General features: G+C 45.9%; 1 long non-coding RNA gene across 1 annotated transcript in view; it reads right to left on the bottom strand.

The window, feature by feature from the left end:
* Positions 1-25,570, bottom strand: part of LOC137304259 (uncharacterized) — a 72,304-nt gene that overhangs the window by 18,572 nt on the left and 28,162 nt on the right. Inside the window, exon 4 of the long non-coding RNA XR_010958531.1 lies at positions 13,831-13,939. This is a non-coding gene — a long non-coding RNA (uncharacterized lncRNA). The remainder of the gene's footprint in view (positions 1-13,830; positions 13,940-25,570) is intronic.

The following is a 25,570-nucleotide window of genomic DNA, read 5'->3' as shown; positions in this document are numbered from 1 at the left end:
TACTTTATTACATCAAAATACTCATTGAGCAAGATAGGAAATGCAGACACCCTGAGCACACAGGCTAGAAAGGGGGAAAAATCAGTCAGGGATTACCACTCCTGACTGCAATCTGGTGACCTCTTCTGGAAAGTGCTTGTGTGAATATGGTGTTAGGAAATAATTGGACTAGGCTGGGCGGGGCTGTGATGTTTCCCCATCCTACATAATCTGATGGCATTTGCAGTCTAGGTTTATACATAAAGATGACCATTTGGACAAGATACTAGAAAGCAGCCAGTGGCCATGGAACTGTCAGTGCCACAAAATCAGTGCCTTCAGAAGAGGAGGGAAGGAAATTATAAGTAAACTTACTCTTAGCCAATTATAGTTCTTTATCATTATACATATTAAACTAAATGATTAGGTTTTGAATTTTATGCAGCAGAAGCACTCATTTTAATAAAATGTTGAGGAAGATGTAAGAGTTAGGGTATTTGAGTGTTGCTTGTATTGGAGAAGGGTTGGAATTGGTGTACTTCAGAAGCCAGTGCTTGGTCCACTTTTGTTCTCAGTATATATAGATGATTTGGACTTCGGCAGGGGGAGCACAACCGTAAAACTTGTTGACAACATAAAAGTAGGGGGTTTGGCAAACAGCATGGAGGCCTGTCAAAGATTTCAGGACATAGACAGGTTAGCAAAATGGGCAGACAGTGGGAGATGCAATTTAATTTAGATGTGTGAGGTCATATATTTTTGGGAAGAAAAACAAGGTATGGGAGTATATACTCAATGGAAAGGGTGTAGATCAGGGATTTCAATTTAAACTTGTTCCTAGAAACTGATGAGAGGAGTTGGATGAAATACTTTACACAGATGGTTGTTGGAACATGGAATGCTTTGCCACAGAAAGAGACCATTAGGAAAAATTGGATAAATATTTGAAGCTGGGAAGATACATGGCTATAGGCAGAGAGCAGGGCAGTGAGGTTAATTCATTGCTCTGACAAAGAGCTGGCACAGACACGATAGCCCGAATGGCCTTCTTCTGTGATATGAACTTCTATGGTTCTATACAACATCACCCAATGTGCATGACAGCAATGACAAGGTGTTTTTGAACCACAACTGTGTTTTTTTAAATGAGAAACCAAGACCTACACTGCAGCACACCACTAAGGTTGAAAAGGGTCAGAGAGAAGTAATTAGGTTCGTGTAATGATTAAGTTCGGGCTTTAAAAGCTTGTCGATTTTAGAAGGAGGCAAAGTGAGTGTGTAGAACGATGTATTTGGAGCTTAGAAAAAACAAGAGAAAGGTTCAGAAACCACAATAGAGAGAGAGGGACAAGAAATCATTCCATGTGTATTATACAAACCAATATTATCATCAGTGAAACATTTCCACTATGGCCTGCTAACAGCAATAACAGCACCTGATATGTTTCACCCGCTCCCCCTAACACATATGGACAACACAGTGCTACGGATTTATCTCAAATCTGGATTTTCTAAACGGGAAAGGACTCAAAACTATCTGGGACATAAATGTACAGAAAAAAGTCAAACATTCTCAGCACACATTTTAAATTCATTCTGGAACAGCACACACTTGTGTGAACCATTTCACGTTGGATCCTTACAGACAGCAGAGAGAGGACACATTCATCCCATCAGTTTGGGCTGAATTGAAAACCAAGTCACAGACATGAATGAGCAGTGCTCTAACTGCCCACATCAGCCTTTCCCCCCGGAATTCCTGCTTTTGACGTCACACACAAAATATCAATACTGGCAGTGAAAATATAGATCGGGCCAAACGGCAAATTAAAAATGCTCCTAGTGTTTAATGATAAATGGCTTGCACCTTGAGACTATAAAGAGCTTTTCTATTTTAGCTTACCTCAGATTCTGCTATCCTTAATATGGAAAGTAAATCATTATATCATTCACAATTATTAATTCCCACCAAATCCAACAGAAACAGCATCCTACCTGCCTAAATAACACTGACACAGCTCTGCATTCTCAACAAAAAGTTAATCAATGACAGACGACTTGTTGCTAAAGAGGATATGGACACATTTCTATTTGTTTGTGTTTGCATGTTTACATGTGTGCATGTTTGTATGTGTGTGTATATGTGGATGCATGTTTACATGTTTATGTGTGTATGGGTGAAAGGACTGGTGCTGCCTCACAACTTTCAGTGAAGTGATAAAGCAACTGGGTGCAGGTTGGTATTGTTATTAAATGAAACAAGCTCCACGAGGTTGCTCTTACACCTGGAGTATAATTGGTCCCGATAACACTAAATAGAGATGGGTTTCTTTAGGCCTTTCCCTCCTCTTATTGTTCAGGCAGGGAGGACAGCTGTTCCACTTCGTAACTGCAGTGGGATAAGATGAAGTAATCAGCCGTAACTATAATAAGCACGACTCACACTGAATGTGGTGAAATCTGACCCTATTCTAACTGTTACAAGTCAGAGTCCTAAAACTATAACAAAACCTACCTTATCACTGACAACAGTTATTGCATATTTGCACATTTTTTTAATTGGCCCATTTTAAAACTTTTTTTATTTCTTTGTTTATGTCCCTTCCCACTCTCTAAAAAAAAATGTACATGGCTTTTTGATTTGTTCATGGGATGTGGGCGTCGCTGGCAAGGCCGGCATTTATTGCCCATCCCTAATTGCCCTTGAGAAGGTGGTGGTGAGCCGCAGCCTTGAACCGCTGAAGTCCGTGTGGTGAAGGTTCTCCCACAATGCTGTTAGGAAGGGAGTTCCTGGATTTTGACCCAGCGACGATGAAGGAACGGCGATATATTTCCAAGTCGGGATGGTATGTGACTTGGAGGGGAACGTGCAGGTGGTGTTGTTCCCATGTGCCTACTGCCGTTGTCCTTCCAGGTGGTAGAGGTTGCAGGTTTGGGAGGGGCTGTCGAAGAAGCCTTGGCGAATTGCTGCAGTGCATCCTGTGGATGGTACACACTGCAGCCACTGTGCACCGGTGGTGAAGGGAGTGAATGTTTTGGGTGATGGATGGGGTGCCAATCAAATGGGCTGCTTTGTACTGGATGGTGTCGAGCTTCTTGAGTGTTGTTGGAGCTGCCTCATCCAGGCAAGTGGAGAGTATTCCATCACACTCCTGACTTGTGCCTTGTAGATGGTGGAAAGGCTTTGGGGAGTCAGGAGTTGAGTCACTCAGCGCAGAATACCCAGTCTCTGACCTGCTCTTGTAGCCACAGTATTTATGTGGCTGGTCCAGTTAAGTTTCTGGTTAATGGTGACCCCCAGGATGTTGATGGTGGTGGATTCAGCGATGGTAATGCCGTTGAATGTCTCTTGTTGGAGATGGTCATTGCCTGGCACTTATCTGGCGCTTGCCACTTATCAGCCCAATCCTGGATGTTGTCCAGGTCTTGCTACATGCGGGCACGGACTGCTTCATTATCTGAGGGGTTGCGAATGGAACTGAACACTGTTCAATTATCAGCAAACATCCCCATTCCTGACCTAATGATGGAGGGAAGGTCATTGATGAAGCAGCTGAAGATGGTTGGGCCTAGGACACTGCCCTGAGGAACTCCTGTAGCAATGTCCTGGGGCTGAGATGATTGGCCTCCAACAACCACTACCATCTTCCTTTGTGCTAGGTATGACTCCAGCCATTGGAGACTTTTCCCCCTGATTCCCATTGACTTCAATTTTACTCGGGCTCCATGGTGCCACACTCAGTCAAATGCAGTCACTCTCACCTCACCTCTGGAATCCAGCTCTTTTGTCCATGTTTGGACCAAAGCTGTAATGAGGTCTGGAGCTGAGTGGTTCTGGCGGAACCCAACTGAGCATTGGTGAGCAGGTTATTGGTGAGTAAGTGCTGCTTGATAGCACTGTCGACGACACCTACCATCACTTTGCTGATGATTGAGAGTAGACTGATGGGGCAATAATTGGCCGGATTGGATTTGTCCTGCTTTTTGTGGACAGGACATACCTGGGCAATTTTCCACGTTGTCAGGTAGATGCCAGTACTGTAGCCGTACTGGAACAGCTTGGCTAGAGGCGCGGCTAGTTCTGGAGCACAAATCTTCAGCACTACAGCTGGGATGTTGTCGGGGCCCATAGCCTTTGCTGTATCCAGCACACTCAGCCGTTTCTTGATATCACGTGGAGTGAATCAAATTGACTGAAGACTGGCTTCTGTGATGGTGGGGATATCGGGAGGAGGCCGAGATGGATCATCCACTCGGCACTTCTGGCTGAAGATGGTTGCAAACGCTTCAGCCTTGTCTTTTGCACTCATGTGCTGGACTCCGCCATCATTGAAGATGGGTATGTTTGCAGACCCTCCTCCTCCCGCTGGTTGTTTAATTGTCCACCACCATTCACGACTGGATGTGGCAGGACTGCAGAGATTTGATCTGATCCGTTGGTTGTGGAATCACTTAGCTCTGTCTATAGCATCTTGCTTCCACTATTTAGCATGCATGTAGTCCTGTGTTGTAGCTTCACCAGGTTGGCACCTCATTTTTAGGTACGCCTGGTGCTGCTCCTGGCATGCTCTTCTGCATTCCTCATTGAACCAGGGTTGATCCCCTGGCTTGTTGGTAATGATAGATTGAGGAATATGCCTCCTTAGCGGTTCTCCACAGGGGATGTGCCAGAGGACTGGAGAACCGCTAATGTGGTACCATTATTCAAGAAGGGGAGTAGGGAAAAACCGGGGAACTACAGGCCAGTGAGCCTAACATCAGTGGTAGGAAAATTATTGGAAAAAATTCTGAAGGACAAAATTAGTCTCCACTTGGAGAAGCAAGGATTAATCAGGGATAGTCAACATGGCTTTGTCAAGGGAAGATCATGTCTGACTAATTTGATTGAATTTTTTGAGGGGGTGACTAGGCGTGTGGATGAGGGTGACGCAGTGGATGTGGTATACATGGATTTCAGTAAGGCCTTCGATAAAGTCCCCCACAGGAGACTGGTCAAGAAGGTACGAGCCCATGGAATCCAGGGTGCCTTGGCACTTTCTATACAAAACTGGCTTAGTGGCAGAAGGCAGAGGGTGATGGTCGAAGGTTGTTTTTGTGACTGGAAGCCTGTGGCCAGTGGGGTACCACAGGGATCGGTGCTGGGTCCCTTGCTGTTTGTGGTCTACATTAATGACTTGGATATGAATGTAAAAGGTATGATCAGTAAGTTCGCTGATGATACAAAAATTGGTAGGGTGGTAAATAGCGAGGAGGATAGCCTCAGTCTGCAGGACGATATAGATGGGTTGGTCAGATGGGCGGAACAGTGGCAAATGGAATTTAACCCGGAAAAGTGCGAGGTGATGCACTTTGGAGGGACTAACAAGGCAAGGGAATACACAATGAATGGGAGGACCCTAGGCAAGACAGAGGGTCAGAGGGATCTTGGTGTGCAAGTTCACAGATCCCTGAAGGCGGCGGAACAGGTAGATAAGGTGGTAAAGAAGGCATATGGGATACTTGCCTTTATTAGCTGAGGCATAGAATATAAGAGCAAGGAGGTTATGATGGAGCTGTATAAAACACTGGTTAGGCCACAGCTGGAGTACTGTGTGCAGTTCTGGTCGCCACACTACAGGAAGGATGTGATCGCTTTGGAGAGGGTGCAGAGGAGATTCACCAGGATGTTACCAGGGCTGGAGCGCTTCAGCTATGAAGAGAGACTGGGAAGATTGGGTTTGTTTTCCTTGGAGCAGAGGAGGCTGAGGGGGGACATGATTGAGGTGTACAAAATTATGAGGGGCACAGATAGGATGGATACTAAGGAGCTTTTTCCCTTCGTTGAGGGTTCTATAACAAGGGGGCATAGATTCAAGGTAAAAGGCGGGAGGTTTAGAGGGGATTTGAGAAAGAACTTTTTCACCCAGAGGGTGGTTGGAGTCTGGAACTCACTGCCTGAAAGGGTTGTGGAGGCAGGAACCCTCACAACATTCAAGAAGCATTTGGATGAGCACTTGAAATGCCACAGCATACAAGGCTACGGACCAAATGCTGGAATATGGGATTAGAGTAGACAGGGCTTGATGGCCGGCGCGGACACGATGGGCCGAAGGGCCTCTATCCGTGCTGTATAACTCTATGCCGGGCCATGAGGTTACAGATTGTGCTGGAATACAATCCTGCTGCTGCTGATGGCCCACTGAGCCTCATGGATACCCAGTTTTGAGCTGCTCGATCTGTTCTGAATCTATCCCATTTAGCACGGTGGTAGTGCCACACAACACGTTGGATGGTGTCCTCAGTGTGAAGACGAGACTTAGACTCCACAAGGACTGTGCGGTGGTCACTCCTACCAATACTGTCATGGACAGATGCATCTGCGACAGGTAGATTGTTGAGGTCGAGGTCAAGTAGGTTTTTCCCTCGTGTTGGTTTGCTCACCACCTGCCGCAGGCCGAGTCTGGCAGCTATGTCCTTCAGAACTCGGCCAGCTCGGTCAGTAGTAGTGCTATCGAGCCACTCTTGGTGATGGACATTGAAGTCCCCCACCCAGAGTACATTCTGTGCCCTTGCTACCCTCAGTGCTTCCTCCAAGTGGTGCTCAACATGGAGGAGGACTGATTCATCAGCTGAGGGAGGGTGGTAGGTGGTAATCAGCAGGAGGTTTCCTTGCCCATGTTTGACCTGATGCCATAAGATTTCATGGGGCCCGGAGTCGATGTTGAGGACTCCCAGGGCCACTCCCTCCTGACTGAATATCACTGTACCGCCACCTCTGGTGGGTCTGTCCTGCCAGTGGGACAGGACATACCCAGGGATGGTGATGGAAGAGTCTGGGACGTTGGCTGAAAGATATGATTCTGTGAGTATGGCTATGTCAGGCTGTTGCTTGACTAGTCTGTGGGACAGCTCTCCCAATTTTGGCACAAGTCCCCAGGTGTTAGTGAGGAGGACTTTGCAGCGTCAACAGGGCTTGGTTTGCCTTTGTCGTGTCCGGTGCCTAGTGGTCCGTCCGGTTTTATTCTTATTATGACTTTTTTTAGCGAGATTGTACAACTGAGTGGCTTGCTAGGCCATTTCAGAGGGCGATTAAGAATCAACCACATTGCTGTGGGACTGGAGTCACATATAGGCCAGACCGGGTAAGGACATTCTCTGCTAAGGTAATTATACCAGTCAGCCAGCTCCCCACAAGCCCTCTCCATGCCAGTCCACTGTCCGCCACTATCCTCCTATCCAACCTGCCTGGTGCCTCCCAGCACATCCTGCCTGCCTGCCTGCTCCCATCCAGTTTGCTCCGTACCTGCTCCCATTCAATCTGCTCCTTGCCTGCCTGCTCCCATCCAGTTTGCTCCGTACCAGCCTGCTCCTTTGTCAACGCTGGTTTCTAATTGTATGCCAGTAGATACCCAAAAGCAGAGTCGACTCACACGTTGATTTGTCAATGGGAAAATACCTCACCTTCCCTCGGATGGTAACTCCGCAAGTAAAGGCATTGTGGTGTGGACACAATATCTTCTCCATCAATTTTTTAGTTTTAACAAAGAATAAACACCCAAAAGGCATCTTTTCTTTTCTCTGACACTGAATTTTCTGTTTTTATGCATTGAATTGAGCCCATTCCTTGCTTTTATATTAATCTGTTGTTTTTTTGCTTCCACCCATTTTCTGCCTTGAAGGCACTGACTCTTTCCAAGGTAGAGTTCTATGGTGCCAGCCCCCCTCCAGTTCCTCACCCGATGGGCCATTCCTGATGTGTAAATCTCGACAGTAAATGTTCATGAGCTGTTCAACCATAGAGACATTACGGCCAAACCCAATCCTGTCCTCATCCAGGACCCCACAAGCACCCCTTGCAGCTGAGGTCACTGGATAGTGATCAGGAGCAAGAACCCTAGATGATCTTCTCCTCCTTCGTCCAGGGGCACTGAGACCAATTGCAGCACCCCACCTGTTCCCGCTGGGATCAGCTAACTCGAGAGAGAGACTGGGAGACACAGCCTGGGACTTTCTGGTTTGTACGGCTCAATTACTCACTGCCTTTAACAAATGAGCCATCAGGGAGAAACAAGACCATTTCTATCCAATTTGAGCATTGGGTTTTGAAAATAAACTGGCGTACAACAACGCGCCACACTCACAACACGAAGGCAGGAGAGCATAATATGGCACGATACAAAATCTGTCAACTGCCATCCACCCCCCCACCCCCCAAACCAACTAAAAAGCCCCACAGGCTACAGTGGAGCCATACATTTCTTTAAACGGAAACCTCTTGCCCACTGCCTCATATTCAAACTGCAACATGACTTTTAAACAGCTAATCAGTAGCTGCAGTGAACCGTGTACAATAAAAAAACCCTCACTGATTAGGTTAAAAATATACATAAAACACACAAGACATTAATGGGTCCCACAGAAATTAGATTTTAAAAAAACATACATGAATAAGGCACGATCATCATCATTGGTTAAAATCCAGCCAGACTCTGCAGCAGCTCAGTGTGAGATCCAAACACGAAGCATACGGCTGTATAAAAAGGAGGCTCACCTTAGTAATAACTGAGCATGGATGGGTCAGTCTGCTACAATGGGAGATTCCATTAAGGAAAGATTGTCCAAAGAAAAATCCCCGGCTCCCACAGAGGACCACCCCATTCACAGAAGCTTCTCTTTGTTTACCAATGTGCGCAGCCTGATGATGTGACAGCCCAGTTAATCACTGTGTGCAGAGAGAGAGTACAGAGAAGACAGGGTAAGGAGGGAAAGACTGCAGATCCAACAGGGCTTGTGAATAAAAAAACAAGCTGTGAAATCTCTGATGTACGTGGAGTAAGTGAGGGAGGGGGGGGATTGCTCTCATTATACAGAGCGACTATCACTGTACCTGTTATAGAGTCACATCCCACAGCCGCTCACCTGATGAGAGGCAGTTCAGTAGAAGGTTTTGAACTAGGAAGCTAAGAGGAAGAATTCATATCACCGTATCTATTCCTTCATAATGTGTGGGTGAAAATATACAAATCAATCCAAGGAAACAGCTAGTTACCCCCAAATTCAGAGATTGAGACGTTCAATAGCCCCGTAGTTTCAGCTGAGAAAATAGCATTCTGCCTTTTTTCTAGGTTTGATTTTTAAGGTTTCCCCAGCATAATGAAGCTTAAAATGTTGAATGAAAATGGCAGTTGTTATCTCACCTGGGGATTCAGCTGGTTAAGGCAATAAGTTGCCGAGCCATATGAACCCGGAATGTCCCACCTTCGATCCCCAGGCTGTACTGAGTTATTGCATGAATTTATGTCAGAGCACCCTGTGTTAAGAAAGAGAAAATTAGCCAGGGCTCCTGTTCCTAATCACTACCCAGTGACCCCTGCTGCAAGTCTGTATTTCTGTAGACATCAAGTGAGGTGAGGATTGGGCTTAGTTCTGGTGCCTCCCACAGTTGAATAGCCTGCTGACACTCACTATCTAGACTCACAGGTGAAGAATGGCCACTTGAGAAAGGTAGCAGAGGGTCTTATCAGAAACTTCCTTGATTTTTTTTTTCTAAACATAAAATTTATCATCGCCATGGCGAACCTCAAGTAGTGTTCCCCCCACCCCCGACCTTGCTGGAACATAATGTCAGTGAGCATCCAGAGTGGCTCCTCTGCAAACGGGTGGGGGATGAACTGCAGCAATCCAGCAGAGAGGAACACCTTCCGTGAGGGTCTCAATGGGGGCAATAAAATTGATGATTTAAAAAAAAGTTCAAGAAATTTCTGGTAAAACTCTTTTTCTTACATTCCTCATTCTGCAAAGAATGACTTCATTGCTGGGTCCTGTACTTTTGAACATCCTCAAATGATCACAAGTAATGTAATTGAGGGTTTGTGTTCTTTTTGAATCATTCTTGGTGGAATAATAAAATCGATGATATGAGAGGAGAGAACCTAGGGATAAGTTCGATACTAATGTGCCAATCTTCACCCACAATTTACCGCATTCAATTTATGAGAGTCATTTTGCAACTGTAAATCACAAACTCTGTGTACTATTTGCAAAAATTGTTCTTAAAGTCTCTGTGCTTCAATCTTTCCCCCACTCTAAAATGGAATTATGTGACGAGGCTCAGTGTGAAATGGCTACTGCCTTACTTTTGTTTTCATCTGGGGAGCGTTTGTAAAATGGATATGTGGTATTGAAGTATAGAATTCGGGAAGTAGGAGAGCTCTGTTGAGGTGGTGGGGGTGATACTTAGGCTATTCAGAGATTAAGCAGGTATTTTATTCTGTTTACTGGGTTATCTTGAAGGGTGCGATGCTGGGGTAAAATTGGAATGATATTTTTAAACATGTACTGCTGGTATTATACATGCTGGGCGAGGATATCAACCTGAGTTTATGCTGTTCAACGTTCCCTGTAGTTTATGGTCAATCTTAAATCAATAAATTTTAGTTATTAAAAGAAATTGACAAAGTAGAGTTCCCATGAAAGGTCATCGACCTGAAACACCAGGCCCGATATTACCATGGCGGCGGGGGGTAGATTGGGCACGTGGGTAACGCGCCCGGTGAAATCAGTGTGCTCCGCACGCAATCGCAGGCTGATTGGATCCACTTACCTGTTGTTCCGGGTTCCCCGCTGCTAAGCTGCGCGGCGGGTGGACTGCGCATGCGCAGTAAGGTCTGTCAGCTGGAGGAGCTCTGTTTAAAGGGGCAGTCCTCCACTGACTGATGCTGCAAGAAGTAGGAAAAATTACAACATGGAGCAGCCCAGGGGGAAGGCTGCTCTCAGGTTAATGATGCCTCACTCCAGCTCTTATTGGACGGGGTGAGGAGGAGGGGAAGGACACAGATCTTCCCCCCGGCGGGCGGGAGGAAGCGGCCTGCTTCTGCCACCAAGAAGGCCTGGCTCGAGGTGGCAGAGGAGGTCACCTGCACCACCAACATATCGCCCATCTGCATACAGTGCAGGAGGCACTGCAATGACCTAAGTAGGTCAGCCAAAATTAGTACACTTACTCATTCCCCGACACTCCGTCTGCCACATCACCGCCCCCACCCCACATCTCCTTCTGCACAGCCAACACTACTCTGTCACATCACCCCTCATACCCACTCAAACCTCATCCCCATCTTACCTGCACTTACTCACCTCGCCAGTACTCATTCCATCACTACCACTCAACCCAATCCTCATATAATCTCATGACTCTCTCTCATATTCACCCTCTCCTGCATCTCTTTCACAGTCAGCCTCACTCAACCTGCCACTACCTGTGCTGGAGCCACAGGGCATGCATCACATATGTGCAGTAGGAAGCATAAGGCAAACGTGTTGTGAGCATGAAGGGGATGCACAAGGGTGTTTGAGGGTTTGTCACGGTTTTTACTTATATTTAATTTCTGATCAACTCACATTACATATTATTACTGCCACGTCTTTGCGAATCTTGTCTGGTTTGTGCAATAATGCCCTTTCCTGAGGATCACAATGAAGACCCACACCTGATGCCACCCATTGTGTCACTGCAGAGTGGGGGTAGGTGTATTTGCAGGGCTCTTTTGTGCAGACGACTGAGAGACGTTGGCGATGTCCCCGGTGGCACCCTGGAAGGATGCGGAGGAGAAGTTGTTGAGGGCAGCGGTGACTTTGACAGCGACAGGTAAGAAGATGGTGCTCGGGCCAGCTGGGAGCAGCTCGACATGAAGGAGGCTGCAGATGTCCACGACTACATGTCGAGTGACTCTGAGCCTCCGTGTGCACTGCTGCTCAGAGAGGTCCAGGAAGCTGAGCCTCGGTCTGTGGACCCTGTGGCGAGGGTAGTGCCCTCTGCGACGCATCTCTCTCTGCGGTTGCCCTCCCTCCTGCTGTGCAGGTGGATGTGTCACAGCACTGTGTTGTGGAGCTCCACGTGTCAGAGGTAGACGGCGTGGCCGGCGAGGCTGGTGATGCTGTTCGCCCTCCGAGGAGTTCATGACTGCAGCTACGGCGGCCCCCATCCGGAAGATGTACATCTGAGGGGGTCCGCAAGGTAGGTAAATGTGTCTGGACACCGGGGTAAGTGTGCAAGTTGGTGAATTTTATTGTTAGGAGGAGGGTGGTGGAGGCCAAACTTTGTCCAAAGTGACAGAGTGGCCTCCTGCAATGAGTGAGGGTCTCCCCCCCCACCACCTGTCAAATGGACCTTTGCAGCTGCCACAGGCTGATGGCTGCAACACGTATATTTGAACTGGGAGTGTTTCCCCCAGTACGGGAAACAGCCTCAGTCAGTTGCAAAATCCCATCCCTGCTAATATAACAGGTCAATCAGGTCTGTAAACAACCTGAAGTACCTGTTCAAGTACTTTAAGTGGCACCCTGCCGGCTTTAATTGCCGGCGGGAGTCCCACATGCGGGGGTTGCGCGCGCATGTGAGCGCGTCAGTGGGGAACCCGGAAATGGGGCGGATCCCCGATTTTCGCAACCCCTCGCCATGAACGCACCCGATCGCGAGCACGAAAATCGAGCCCACTAACTCTGTTTCTCTCTCCACAGATGCTGCCTGACCTGTTTCCAGCATTTTCTGTTTTTATTTTAGATTTCCAGCATCTGCAGTATTTTGCTTTTGACAAAGTAGATACAGCATTCAAGGTTTCCAGATGTTGCACTAATTTTATTAACTGCTCAGACAGCCACTGTTTGCAGATTTAGGTTTAGTAACAGGATGCTGGATGGTTTTTATGGCAACTTAAACCAGGAACAGTCACAGCTCTGCCATATTACCTATTACCTTTACATACCTCCTCCTTACAACTTAAGCAGTGTTAGGAACTGAAAAGGGCTATTAGACTCTGCGCCACAGCGCTGAATATGAAAACTTACCCCCTTTTTTTAAACTTGTGAACCTGATACTTGAATCCCTCAACGGTGAGCAATTTGCTTGGATTAAATTGGTCAATTCCCTTCATAATCTGGAAAACTTCAATGCAATCCCCTCAAAGTCTCCTCTTTCCCAAAAAGAACAAATACAGCCTCCTTACGCTTTCCGCTTTGTAAACTTCTTTAGGGAATTTCCCCAGGTTTGCTGAAAATTTGCCCTGCAACCCACAGTACAAATCTGGGGTGTGAAAAGCTGTTTTCTAGGCATTCCTATAAAAGTCTCAACCATGTCACTCCTGGCTTGTCATGTTGATATTTTTGACAAGAACAACTTATATTTATATAGCACCCCTCATGCAGAAGAACACCTCAGACTTTTACAAGGAGTGAGGATCCTGAGCAGGAAGTGAAGGGATTTGGAGGGGAAGGGTGACTGAGGCATGGCCACAGAAATAGGCTTTCAGGTGGCTTCTGAAGTTAGGTAAAGAGGTAACAATGCAAAGTGGTTTCAGAAGAGAATTCTTCAGTATACAAGTGGAAGTTGACCTTGTGCTGGTGGATGACGTTGCCAAGAACCAGATGGCAGAATCATAGACATTTTAGAAGAGAAGACTACTCAACTCATCACCCCGTGCCCGATCCATACCACAGCTATCCAGTCTAAATCCAATTTCCATGTTCTTTCCCATACTCTAATATTTTTTCTTTCTCAAGTGTTAATCTAATTCCCTCTTAAAAGTTGTGATTGTCTCAGTTCAATGGCCACCTGTGGTAATGCATTCCATATTCTAATAAAAATTTGCTTGACAAGGTTTCTTCTAACTTCCCCTTTTATGCTTCTAGTAGTAATTTCAAATTTATGTTCCCTTGTTACCTATTCACTGACCAATAAAAATAACCTTTCACTATTAACCCTCAGAAACTCTTTCATAACTTTGCAACCTACAGTTATATCTCCCCTTAATCTTTTCTGCTGCAATGAATACCATCCTAATTTTACAAGTCTCTCGCTTAACTGTATCATCTCACCTCAGGTATCAATCTGCCGAATCCACATTGCACCTTTTCTATGGCTCCAATCCCTTTCCATAATGGGACGACGAAAAGGCAGGGACGCTTGAGGTACAGTAGAGGTAACCTTGAGAGATAAGAGGAGAAACTGTTCAAGAATAAGTAATGATTGTACCGGAACAGAGAGAAGTGCCACAGAACCAATGATAGACATGCTGGAATTGGGCAGATATGTTAATAAACATATCTGACTGGTAAAAAGTGAATTTTATTTATAAAAGACATTTACTTCCTTTAACCACAGGCAAAAGGTTTTATCCTCAACAAGGCAGTGAATACTCCGCACTTCTCCCTTTCCCCTTCAGATTTGCTGTTCAGCACAAAACAAATAGAATAAAAATGCACACCCTTCATTTAGATTAGAATTTATTTGCCAACTACTTAAGGGTTGATGTAGAATCAATGTAAGCACAATGGAAACAAAATCACTCCACAGCTTTCACAAAATACAAAGGCAAATGGATCCTGGATCCAGCAATAGACTTTCACAACAGTTCAGTTCAGTAACTAAACTTGTTTTGCTGTTCCAATCATAGTGCTTGTAAACCATTAAAGAGATTGCAGAGAAAGTAAACTGCTAATACATACAGATTTGCCACACTCATATATATAGACCTTTAGTTCCAAAGCCATTCAGTGGGTAGCAGGTGGAGGTCACAAAATGCCCCACATATTGGGCTTCCACTCCTTGCCCCACATATTTGTTTCATTTCTCCACTGAATATTGCTGGGTTTTATGTGGTTCCAGGGGTGTGAGCAGTGCTCGAGTATCTTTTTCAAATGGTCATTCCTCGTGTATGACCCTGGGCAGTGAGTGTTGGCAAGGCTGGACGGCATCACAGCCAAACCTGATCTTATACTCATCCAAAGTCCACACACACACACACACACACACACATATTTTTCAGCAGTAAATAGTAGATAGTGATCAGTAGTGGCAAATCTGACAGATTTCTCCCCTTGATAAAAACAGAAAACGCTGGAGAAGCTCAGCAAGTGAGGCAGCATCCGTGGAGAAAGAAACAGTTAATGTTTCAGGTCCAAGACCTTTTGTCAGAATTCAACAATGTTAAAAGTTAAAGTTTTTAAGCAAGTACAGAGCCAGGAAAAGGGGGGTGATGAAGGGGAGGGGAGGAAAGGAAAGAACAAAAGGGAAGGTTTGAGATAGGGTGGAGGGCAGGAGTGATTAAATGACAAAAGGAATGATGGTGCAAGGCAAGGAAGGTTAAGAAACAAAAGATTGGTCAGGAGTAGCTGTAAATGGCAGCATCAAAAACATCACCAGCACTTGCTGTCCGAAAAAATGGGAGCAGTGGTTATGATCTGAAGTTATTGAAATCAATGTTGAGTCCGGAAGGTTGTAAAGTGCCTAAACAAAAGATGAGGTGCTGTTCCTCGAGCTTACATCGAGCTTCAATGGAACTGTGTAAGAGGCCGAGGACAGAGGAGTGGGACGGGGAATTAAAATGACAAGCGACCGGCAGGTCAGGGTCACGCTTGCAGACAGAGCAGAGGTGTTCAGCAAAGCGATCACCCAATCTGCATTTGGTCTCCCCAGTGTAGAGGAGACCGCGCTGTGAGCAGCGGATACAGTATACTAAATTGAAAGAAGTACAAGTAAATCGCTGTTTCACCTGGAAGGAGTGTTTGGGGCCCTGGACGGTGGGAAGGGAGGAGGTGAAGGGGCAGGTGATGCATCTCCTGCGGTTGCACAGGAAGGTGCCATGGGGAGGAGAGCGGGCGTTGGGGTTCATGGAAGTATGGACCAGGGTGTCGCATTTACAGCTATTCCTGACCAATCTTTTGTTTCTTAACCTGTCCCATTTCCGCCTTCCTTGCCTTACACCTTCATCCCTTTTGTCATTTAATCCCTCCTGCCCTCCACCATATCACAAATCTTCCCTTTTGTTCTTTCCCCCCCTCCCCTCCCTTTCCCTGGCTCTGTACTTGCTGAAAAACTTTAATCCTTAACATCGTTGAGTTCTGACGAAAGGTCTTTGACCTGAAACGTTAACAGTTTCTTTCTCCACAGATGCTGCCAGACTCCTCCAGCATTTTCTGTTTTTATTTCAGATTTCCAGCATCCGCAGTATTTTGTTTTAGATTTCTCCCCATTCCTGGTCCAGAGATACTGATGCCAATGGTAACACCCCCACTGTCACATCAGGGGTTAACTAAATCAGACCAGGACGGGGCCGGACCTTCCTAGTGGGTATCATCGATCACAACATTAGGCAATGCTTTTGTCAGAAGAGCCACTGAGGAAGCTAAACTTCCAATTACTGTATTAATGCTCCCCTTACCACTGGTTATACCACAGAACTAGTCAGAGTTACAAGCCCCGTTGTAAACCTAACCTGCCCGGTGGGAACGGGGGAGGCCCGGGATGGATGCCCCTTTTTACTGAGATTAGCTAAGTTCAGCAAAGATGAAGGACTGAACTTGGAGCTTCTGGCTCGAACGGCTAAGTTACACTCTGCATTTATCATCTGAGCCACTAAGAGTGGCATCTTTTGTGCCACGTATTCTGTACAGGCACCTGCACTCAGGAGTTGAAAGACTTTGTTCGAGAGCATACTGGTTCAGAAATTTCAAGCTTCAACACATTCAGGTACTGAGATAAAATGGAGAGATCAGCTCAGTCTGGTGTTGCTGTAGTGCACTTTGTCTATCACTAGAGGCTACTACAGAGCTAAATAAATTCTATATTCCCCTCTTGTGGCAGGAATCAGACACTTGTACCTCTACATATCATCACCTGTTTTCCAATGGTTCTTCACATATTAACCTAATTTTTTCAGCAACTTCTGGTATAAATGGAATTTTCAACTACTTTAGCAGCACAACAGGAATTGATTTTCAATCATATCCCTTTGTCCCACCTGATTTTTTTAAATTTAATGTGATGCAACAATATTTGTCTGTTAGCTGAACTCAGCCAGGGTGACACTAGGGTTACTGCAATTGACCTCAGAAGCCCCGAGCTATGGGGTAAAAATTAGCCAGAGTTCTTGCTCTTGATTGTTACCCAATGACTTGTTAGAAAAAGTTTACAATTTTATAGCACCTTCAACATAATAAAATGCCCCAAGCTGTTTCACAATTGGCGCTCAGTCTCGAACAGGAGTAGAAGGGAAGTCAGGTGAGGTGAGTGAAAATTGGATCAAACAGGTAGGTTTTAAGGATGCTTTTGAAATGAGGAAGAATGTAGCAAAGTGTAGGAAAGGTTTGGGAAAAGAGTTACAGAGTTTTGGGGGAAAGAGAAGGATGAAGGATCTGTCACAGATGGTAGAGCAGGGGAATGCGAGAAAGCACAGTACAGCACCATTGGAAAAGTGGAGACTTTGGGCTGGAGGAGGTTGCAGAGGTGGGGAAGCACAAGGCTATGGAGGGGCCTGAAAATGAAGGCAATGATTTTGAAGTTGATGCCCTAAGCAATGGGGAACCAATGGAAGTGAGGAAATTGGTGAGCGGTACTTAGTAAGAAAAGAATATATCCAGCAGAGTTCTGGGTGAATTGGAGTTTATGTTGGTTGGTACTGAGAAGGCCAGCAAGATGGGATTTGGAAAATTCTGACAAAGGGATTTCAGGCAGCAGTGGGAGTGAAGTAAGGACAGAGGCAGGTGATGCTTTGGAGGTGAAAGGGTCAAATTGTGATGCCCCCTCCCCTGTGGTAAAATGGCCAACCAACATCACTGTTTAGGATGACATACCAATGGGCACACAACATGCATGGTACCATACTTCAGTACAAAGAGGAGAGGCAAATAATGGCAAAAGGATTTGATTTTAAAAAAAAGGATTTTTCAGCCGAAAATATTAGAAAGTGATCAGGAGCGGCAAATCTGGCAGATTTCAGATGATAGCAGAACTGAGAGGATATACTTATCAGGAAAGGCTGAACAGGCTGGGGCTCTTTTCTGTAGAAAAGAAAAGGCTGAAAGGTGACCTGATAGAGGTCTTTAAGATTATGAAAGGTTTTGATAGGGTAAATGTAGAGAAGATGTTTCCAAATGTGGGAGACCAAAACAAGGGGCCATAAATATAAGATAGTCACCAATAAATCCAATAGGGAATTCAGGAGAAACTTCTTTACCCAAAGAGTGGTAAGAATATGGAACTCACTACCACAAGGAGTAGATGAGGCAAATAAACATAGATGTATTTAAGGGGAAGCTAGATAAGCACATGAGGGAGAAAGGAATAGGATATATTCTGATGGGGTTAGATAAAGAGGGGTGGGAGGAAGCTCGTATAGAGCATAAATGCCGGCATAGACCAGTTGGGCTGAATGGCCTGTTTCTGTGCTGTAGACTCGATGTAAAAGGTCTTTCTAACAAGAAATGTACAGGATTAAAAATTCAGAAATATGTACATAAAGATGTGCTGTACCAACAAGCCAGATGCTCCTTATAAGCACTGGTTCAAAATTTGGTCCATGGCATTCAAAGTCCTTCTCTTACTGAAAACAATTTAACTTTCACACATGTTCATGTTCCCAGGGATTCAAACATCTACCAACCAGGATGGCAAGTTACTTGTCCATGGCACACAATTTAAAAATGAGGAAGTTAGGAATAAGAAGGGAAGCCCACTGAAACGGGTTTGAAACTCGATGAGAAAAGGGATTGAAGGATATGGTGAGAAGGTGGGCAGGTGACATTTGTCTATGAAAAAAGGGACTGACTTGTTGGCCCTAATACCTCTCCTAATCCTAAATATTCTCACTTTCCCTGCTTTGTGAGATTTAGCACTGCCTCCCAGGATATCAAACATCTGCATGGATTCGCAGATTTACAACAGGACAACAAATATTGGGTTATTTGTTTAGTGCTCACCTGCCTGTGACCATCATCCTTCTTTCTTTGTAAAGCTTAAGAACAAGTCATGGCTTCCTCCACAGGAGTGAAAATGAGCAGCTCCTTTAGATGGGGGAATATTTCTCCTATCTCGGTCAGCATAGATAAGCAAATTAAAAGTGAAGATATATTCATTATGTCTGCATAATTGAACTGGATTAGTCAGAAATATTTCTTAAAAAGTGCTGGAAAAGCACATCAAATCAGCCAGGAAATGTTAGATGTGCAGTACCATTGAAATGGAGTGAGATGACAACTAGCAGCTTTGCAGTGTATAGGCTCTGCTATTTCCAAAATTCACTTCCTTTCTTTCTCCCACCTAGTGCTGCGACTGGTGATAATATAATTACAGTTCAGAGGTTTTCCTCTGTTATCCTGCGATGAGCCTCCGTGACTCTTTTCTCTATGTGGTGATATACTGACTGAATTTGCATAATCTTTCAAACAGATAATTACCTCACCCCCACCTCCGCCAGTCAAAAACAGCAAGAAGGAATTTTATGGAAAACAAAAATAAAGCCTGTCAGCAAACATATGAAAAGCTATAGGAACAATCTACAGTATTTGCTGCAGACATTTAGTGACGTTTGGTATGGTGCCCACCCACCATAAATATGAGCCTATACTGTGCTTGTTCATGTACTTAACTCTCCATCATGCCCATACTCAAGAAAAGTCAATCTTTGGATTCCCAGGATATGGCAGAAGTGTTAAATGGCTACTTTGCAACTATCTTCACTATTGAAGATGATGCTGACTTACCAATAATACAACATAGGGTTGATGATAAAAATGAAAGTATCAAAGTGGATACAAATACAGTCCTGGCTAGAATAAGATCTCAAAACAAGGTAGGCTGGCCCTGACAGCATTCTCCCAAGGGTGCGCTAAGGAATGGGGGCTGTGCTGAGCAAGCCCCTTGTTCATATAGTTAAGAGCTCGCTGGGGTTTAGGATTGTTCCCATGAACTGGAGAGAGGCTCATGTGGTAAAATAAGCCACCAGTCAGAACTGGGAAATTAGTTTCATTTGATTATAGGCAAGTTGTTAAAGGGATCATTTGAGAGACACTGTACGGCCACCTTGATTGAGGATGGATTAGAGAGTCTCAACATGGCTTCAGGAAAAGATCCTGCCTTACTAACCTGATTGATTTTTCTGAGGGAGTTACGAACTAAAGTTCGCAAGCGTGGCCCTAACCTGCCACTCGCTTTTAATTCCCCGTCCCACTCCCACTCTGACCTCTCTGTCCTCGGCTTCTTACACTGTTCGAATGAAGCTCAACGGAAGCTCGAGGAACAACACTTCATTTCTCGATTAGGCATTTTACAACCTTCTGGACTCATTGATTTCAATGATTTCAGATCATAACCACTGCTCCCGTTTTTTCAGACAGCAGGCGCTGGTAATGGTTCTGATGTTGCCATTTACAGCTCCTCTAGACCCATCTTTTGTTTCTTTACTTGTCCCATTACCATTGCCTTGCCTTGCACCATCATCCCTTTTGTCATTTAATCACTCCTGCCCTCCATCCTATCAGAGACCTTCCCTTCCTCCCCCCCTTTTCCTGGCTCTATATTTGCATAAAAACTGTTTCATCTTCAACTTCTTCCAGTTCTACCGAAGGGTCATTGACCTGAAACGTTGGGCCCGATTTTACCAGGGGTGCGGGTTCTCGGCGGGTGGGCCAGCGGGCGCGTTAAAAACGTGCCCGGTGAAATTAGTGGGTTTCCCGCGCGATCGTAGCAGGCAACACACTAATTGGAGCCACTTAACTGCACCTCCGGGTTCCACGCTGCTGATCTGCGCGTCGGGCGGGCTGCGCATGCGCAGTACGATCTGTCAGCTGGAAGCGCTCTAGTTAAAGGGGCAGTCCTCCACTGACAGATGCTGCAACAAATTTGAAAACTTACAGCATGGAGCAGCCCAGGGGGAAGGCTGCTCCCAGTTTAATGATGCCTCACCCCAGGTATCAATACATGGGGTGAGGAGGAGGGGGAGGACAGAGATCTTCCACCCGGCGGGCGGGAGGAAGCGGCCTGCCTCTGCCACCAAGAAGGCCTGGCTCGAGGTGGCAGAGGAGGTCACCAGCGCCACCAACGTATCGCCCACCTGCATACAGTGCAGGAGGCGCTCCAATGACATCAGTAGGTCAGCCACAGTGAGAACACGTAGTCTTTCCCCTACACACCGTCTGCCACAACACTGCCCCCACCCCACATCTCCTTCGGCACTGCCAACACTACTCTGTCACATCACCCCTCATACCCACTCAAACTCCATCCCCATCTTACCTGCACCTACTCACCTCGCGAGTACTCACCCCGCCACTACCACGCAACCCAACCCTCATACAATCTCATGGCTCTATCCCATACTCACCCTCTCGTGCATCTCTCTCACGGCCAGCCTCACTCAACCTGCCACCATCTGTGCTGCAGCCACAGGGCATGCATCACATATGTGCAGTAGGCAGCGTAAGGCAAACGTGCCGTGAGCATGAAGAGGATGCACAAGGGTGTCTGAGGGTTTGTCATGGGTGTTACCTATATTGAATATCAGAACAACTCACAGCACACATTGTATTGGCACCACTACTGCCATGTCTTCGCGAATCCTGTCTGTTTTGCGCAATAATGCCCGCTCCTGTGTATCACTATGCGGACCCACCACTGATGCCACCCATTGTCACCGCAGAGTGGGTGTGGGTGTTTTTGCAGTGCTCTTCTGCGCAGACGACTGAGAGACATCGGCGATGTCCCCGGTTGCACCCTGGAAGGCTGCGGAGGAGAAGTTTGTGAGGGCAGTGGTGACGTTGACAGTGACAGGTAGGAGGATGGTGCATGGGCCAGCCGGGAGCAGCTCGGCATGAAAGAGGCTGCAGATGTCCACGGCTACATGGTGAGTGACTCTGAGCCTCCGTGTGCACTGCTGCTCAGAGAGGTCCAGGAGGCTGAGCCTCGGTCTGTGGAACGTGTGGCGAGGGTAGTGCCCTCTGCGACGCATCTCTCTCTGCGGTAGCCCTCCCTCCTGCTGTACAGGTGGATGTGTCACAGCACTCTGTTGTGGAGCTCCACGTGTCAAAGGTGGACGGGGTGGATGGCGAGGCTGGTGATGCTGTTCGCCCTCCGAGGAGGTCATGACTGCAGCTACGGCAGCCCCCATCCGCAAGATGTACATGTGAGGGGGTCAGCAAGGTAGGTACATGTCTCCGGACGCCGGGGTAAGTGTGCAGGTTGGTGACTTTGACCGTCAGTAGGGGGGTGGTGGAGGCGAAACTTTGTCCCAAGTGACAGAGCGGCCTCCTGCAATGGGTGAGGGTCTCCCCCCCCACCTGTCAAATGGACCTTTGCAGCTGCCACAGGCTGACAGCTCAACACGTCCATTCGACCTGGGAGTGTTTCCCCCAGTGTGTGAAACAGTCCCATGTTTATCCAAAATCACACACAGTCCCTTAATCAGGTCAGTTAATGACCTGAACAAGCAAAGTAAATACTCTCAAGTGGTATCCCGCTGGCTTTAATTGCCTGCGGGATTCCCACCAGCGGGGGCTGTGCGCGCACGCCGGCGCGTCAGCGTGGAACCCGGAAGTGGGCGGGATCGAGGCGCGATTCGGTCCCGCTGCTCCATTTCGGGATTTTCGAGGCCCCCCCGCCGAGAACGCACCCGGGTGCTAAAATCGGCCCCGTTAACTCTGTTTCTTTCTCCACTGATGCTGCCTCACTTGCTGAGTATTTCCAGCATTTTCTGTTTATTTTAAACCTAGAAATATGATCACCTGTCCCTCTGCCGAGAACTGTTTGCAACAATTCTGAACGACATGAACAGCATTACCTGCCCTTGAAACCAATTCATAAGGTTTGCACAATTCAATTTTATTAACTTTTGAAAAGCACATTTGAGACTATTGTAGTTTTGATGATCTTGACTGTGATTTGAGTACGATTCAATTCACCAGGTTTTGAAGCCACTCTTTGTGCGATTCTGATAAAATCTAATCCACACAAAGAGCCTCACTATAGCTATCAGTGAATGTAGATTGATCCAGTAGCAGGGGCGGGCCAGTTTCATGGAACCGCAGCCAAGCATGAGTCAGTGCCTCCAGGAGAGGAGAAAAGGACATTGGGTGGGGGGGAGAATAAATCAGCTGTTGCTATGCTGTGCATTTTGCATTGCTTTATTTTGTCACTTGGATTGTAGTATCTTTTCCCTGCTCATTGTGGCCACATCTTTTCACTGAACCCAGTACTTCCCGTGCCTGCAGTCCAGGACCTCATTTCCTGATTGAACATTGGGCTGGTGAACAAACTGATATGATGATGTTCCAACGTAATGTTGACATAAATCAGCTGAATATAAAAGTTCAGTTAAGAAGTTAAAACTGCAATCATACCGGTGCCAGATTCAAAGAGAAGGCACAGCTAATAGAAACTGAGCAGAGGTCGCAGGCTCTTCCAAACTGTGGGAAATGCCTGAAAGTCTATTATGGCAATGAAATCAGTCAAGATAAAAAATCATGTTTCCTTCAAGCTTTTTAATTACAATAGTATAATTTGTGGTCATTTAGGCAACCGGGGACCAAGACTGTCAGCGAGGTGTAAAAATAAAACCTATTGTCTGGCAGCCAGAACAATTGTGAAAGGTCGTCAGACAATTCAATTTAGCAACACATCCAAACTGCACAATGGACAACCCTCCCGGCTTGGTTCAAGGCTAGACCATTGTGACTGTGCAAGCTCTAAATAAAAACCAGATCGAGATCAGGTTTCAATTCCTCTCAAAGGGCAGAAAAGTAGGCTGAAGCAAGCTCCTATATATTTCTGCTCAGAAACAGGAAGCTTTGGGGATTATTTTATTGAATGAGGAAACAAACAGGTGAATATCAGCTGAGCATCCACTCTGTCGCTGAGCTACAGGAGGGAATTTGGATTTAAATGGTATAGATTTGGTCCCTCAATGGGAGCTCAGTTCTAGCTCAAAGTATCAAAGCATCATGCAGTGCATTAAACTTCATAATTTGGGTCAATTAAAAGGGTTGTTTGGACAACCACATCTTTGGATGTGACTGACTACATCATTTAGAATTATTCCCAATCCGCGCGCGGTGCCATTCTGTTGTGCAGTGCGTATGTATCTATGTCTGCATTGCTCGAATCCGTAAATCTATATTGCTTAAAAACATATCATCCTTCTTGCCGACAACCAGCAAAATTACCTTTAATCAATTATTTTTAATTCTTCTCTATTTTATCAATTTTGGTTATTGCTCCACTGAACTTTCTTCTCTTGTTCCTTATAGTGCTGTTTGCACTAAATAGCTGACAATGTTGCCAGAAACAATCAAAAGCATTCAATTTGACGTCAAACTTTACAAAGCAAAGACAGTCTTCTGGACTATGTTAAATGATATGACAGAAAGTAGAAAAGCACATTGAGATTTAAGATCCAACAAACAACAAGGGACCGCACAATTTATATTCTACACAATCCAAAGGACAGTTCAATTAGAGTGGGTGAGGTTAGACATGTGGGTTTCTCAAGGATTAGGGCAAGCAGAGCAGGAACCACATCTTTGTGGAATTCTTCAGCACATGAACCAAAGATTTTCTCTAATATGCTTCTTCACACAGGTGTGACTAATCCCAGCAGATCCAAGATTGCATCTTACTGAGCTGCTTTTTCGTGTTTTGTCACAAAGTTCAGTGAAATTTGAACTTCCAAACCATAAGCATATTAACATAACTGGTGCTTAAACTGGGAACTTCCTTTGCCAAGTCTGGTATCTAAATTCCAGCCACATTTACATCCAAATTTTTTTCTTGACAAACTAAATCTTGTGTAAAAGTGCAGTTTTGGACACCATAGTGTGAATTTCAACCTACTACTATAATTACAACTAGTATTTATATAATGCCTTGAACATAGAAAAATATCCCATGGCACTTTACAGAGGCATATTCAGAAAAAGAATGGACACAGAGTCAAAGAAGGAGATATTTCAAGGGATGACCAAATGCTTGGTCAAAGAGGTGGAGAGGCAGTAGGGGTTAGGGAGGGAAATCCAGAGCATGGGGTCTAGGCGGCCAAAGGCACGGCCGTCAATGTTGGAGCAAAGGGAGGGAGGATGCACAAGAGGTCAGAGTTTTAAGAACAGACAGTTCGAGAAGTAGTAGGGCTAGAGAAGATTACAGAGATAGGGAGGGGGAAGGCCATGAAGGGATTTAAACATAAGGATAAAAATGTTTAATTTTTGGGGCATGGGAGAACGGGAACCAATATACATCATGGTGATGGGTGAGAGGGACAGTGCAGGGTAGGGTACGGGCAGCAGAATTTTGGATGAGCTGAAGGTTACGGAGGTTGGAGGATGAGAGGCCAGCCAGGAGAGCATTGGAATAGTCGAGTCTGGAGGTGACAAAGGCATGGATGAGGGTTTCAGTGGCAGATAGGCTTGTGTGGGATGGAGGTGATGTTACTGAGGTGGAAGTAGATGGTCTTTGGATATGGGGTCAGAAGATCAGCTCAGGATCAAATAGATGAGGTTGGAAACAGTCTGGTTCAGTTTAGGGCAGTGTCCGGGGAGGAGGATGGAATCAGTGGCAAGGGTACTGTCTCCCCGATGAACCATAATCTTCTGAGACACAGCTTCTCAGACATACCTAGGAAACTGTGCCTTGGTCTGTAACTATTATCTTGGAATAAAACCCTGTGCACTGCACCCTCCTGTGATGCAGGCATACCTGCCTCTGCTCCTGCTTCTCCACAGCCTCCATCTCCTGAAGAGCCAGCAGGATATCCAATGATATGACCATGATTTGGGTAAATTTGCCTAGTATGGA

Source organism: Heptranchias perlo, chromosome 37 (genome assembly GCF_035084215.1).
Source record: "Heptranchias perlo isolate sHepPer1 chromosome 37, sHepPer1.hap1, whole genome shotgun sequence".
Taxonomy (NCBI): Eukaryota; Metazoa; Chordata; class Chondrichthyes; order Hexanchiformes; family Hexanchidae; genus Heptranchias; species Heptranchias perlo.
Note: the sequence above shows the minus strand (reverse complement) of the source record. Positions and strands in the feature narration are given on the sequence as shown.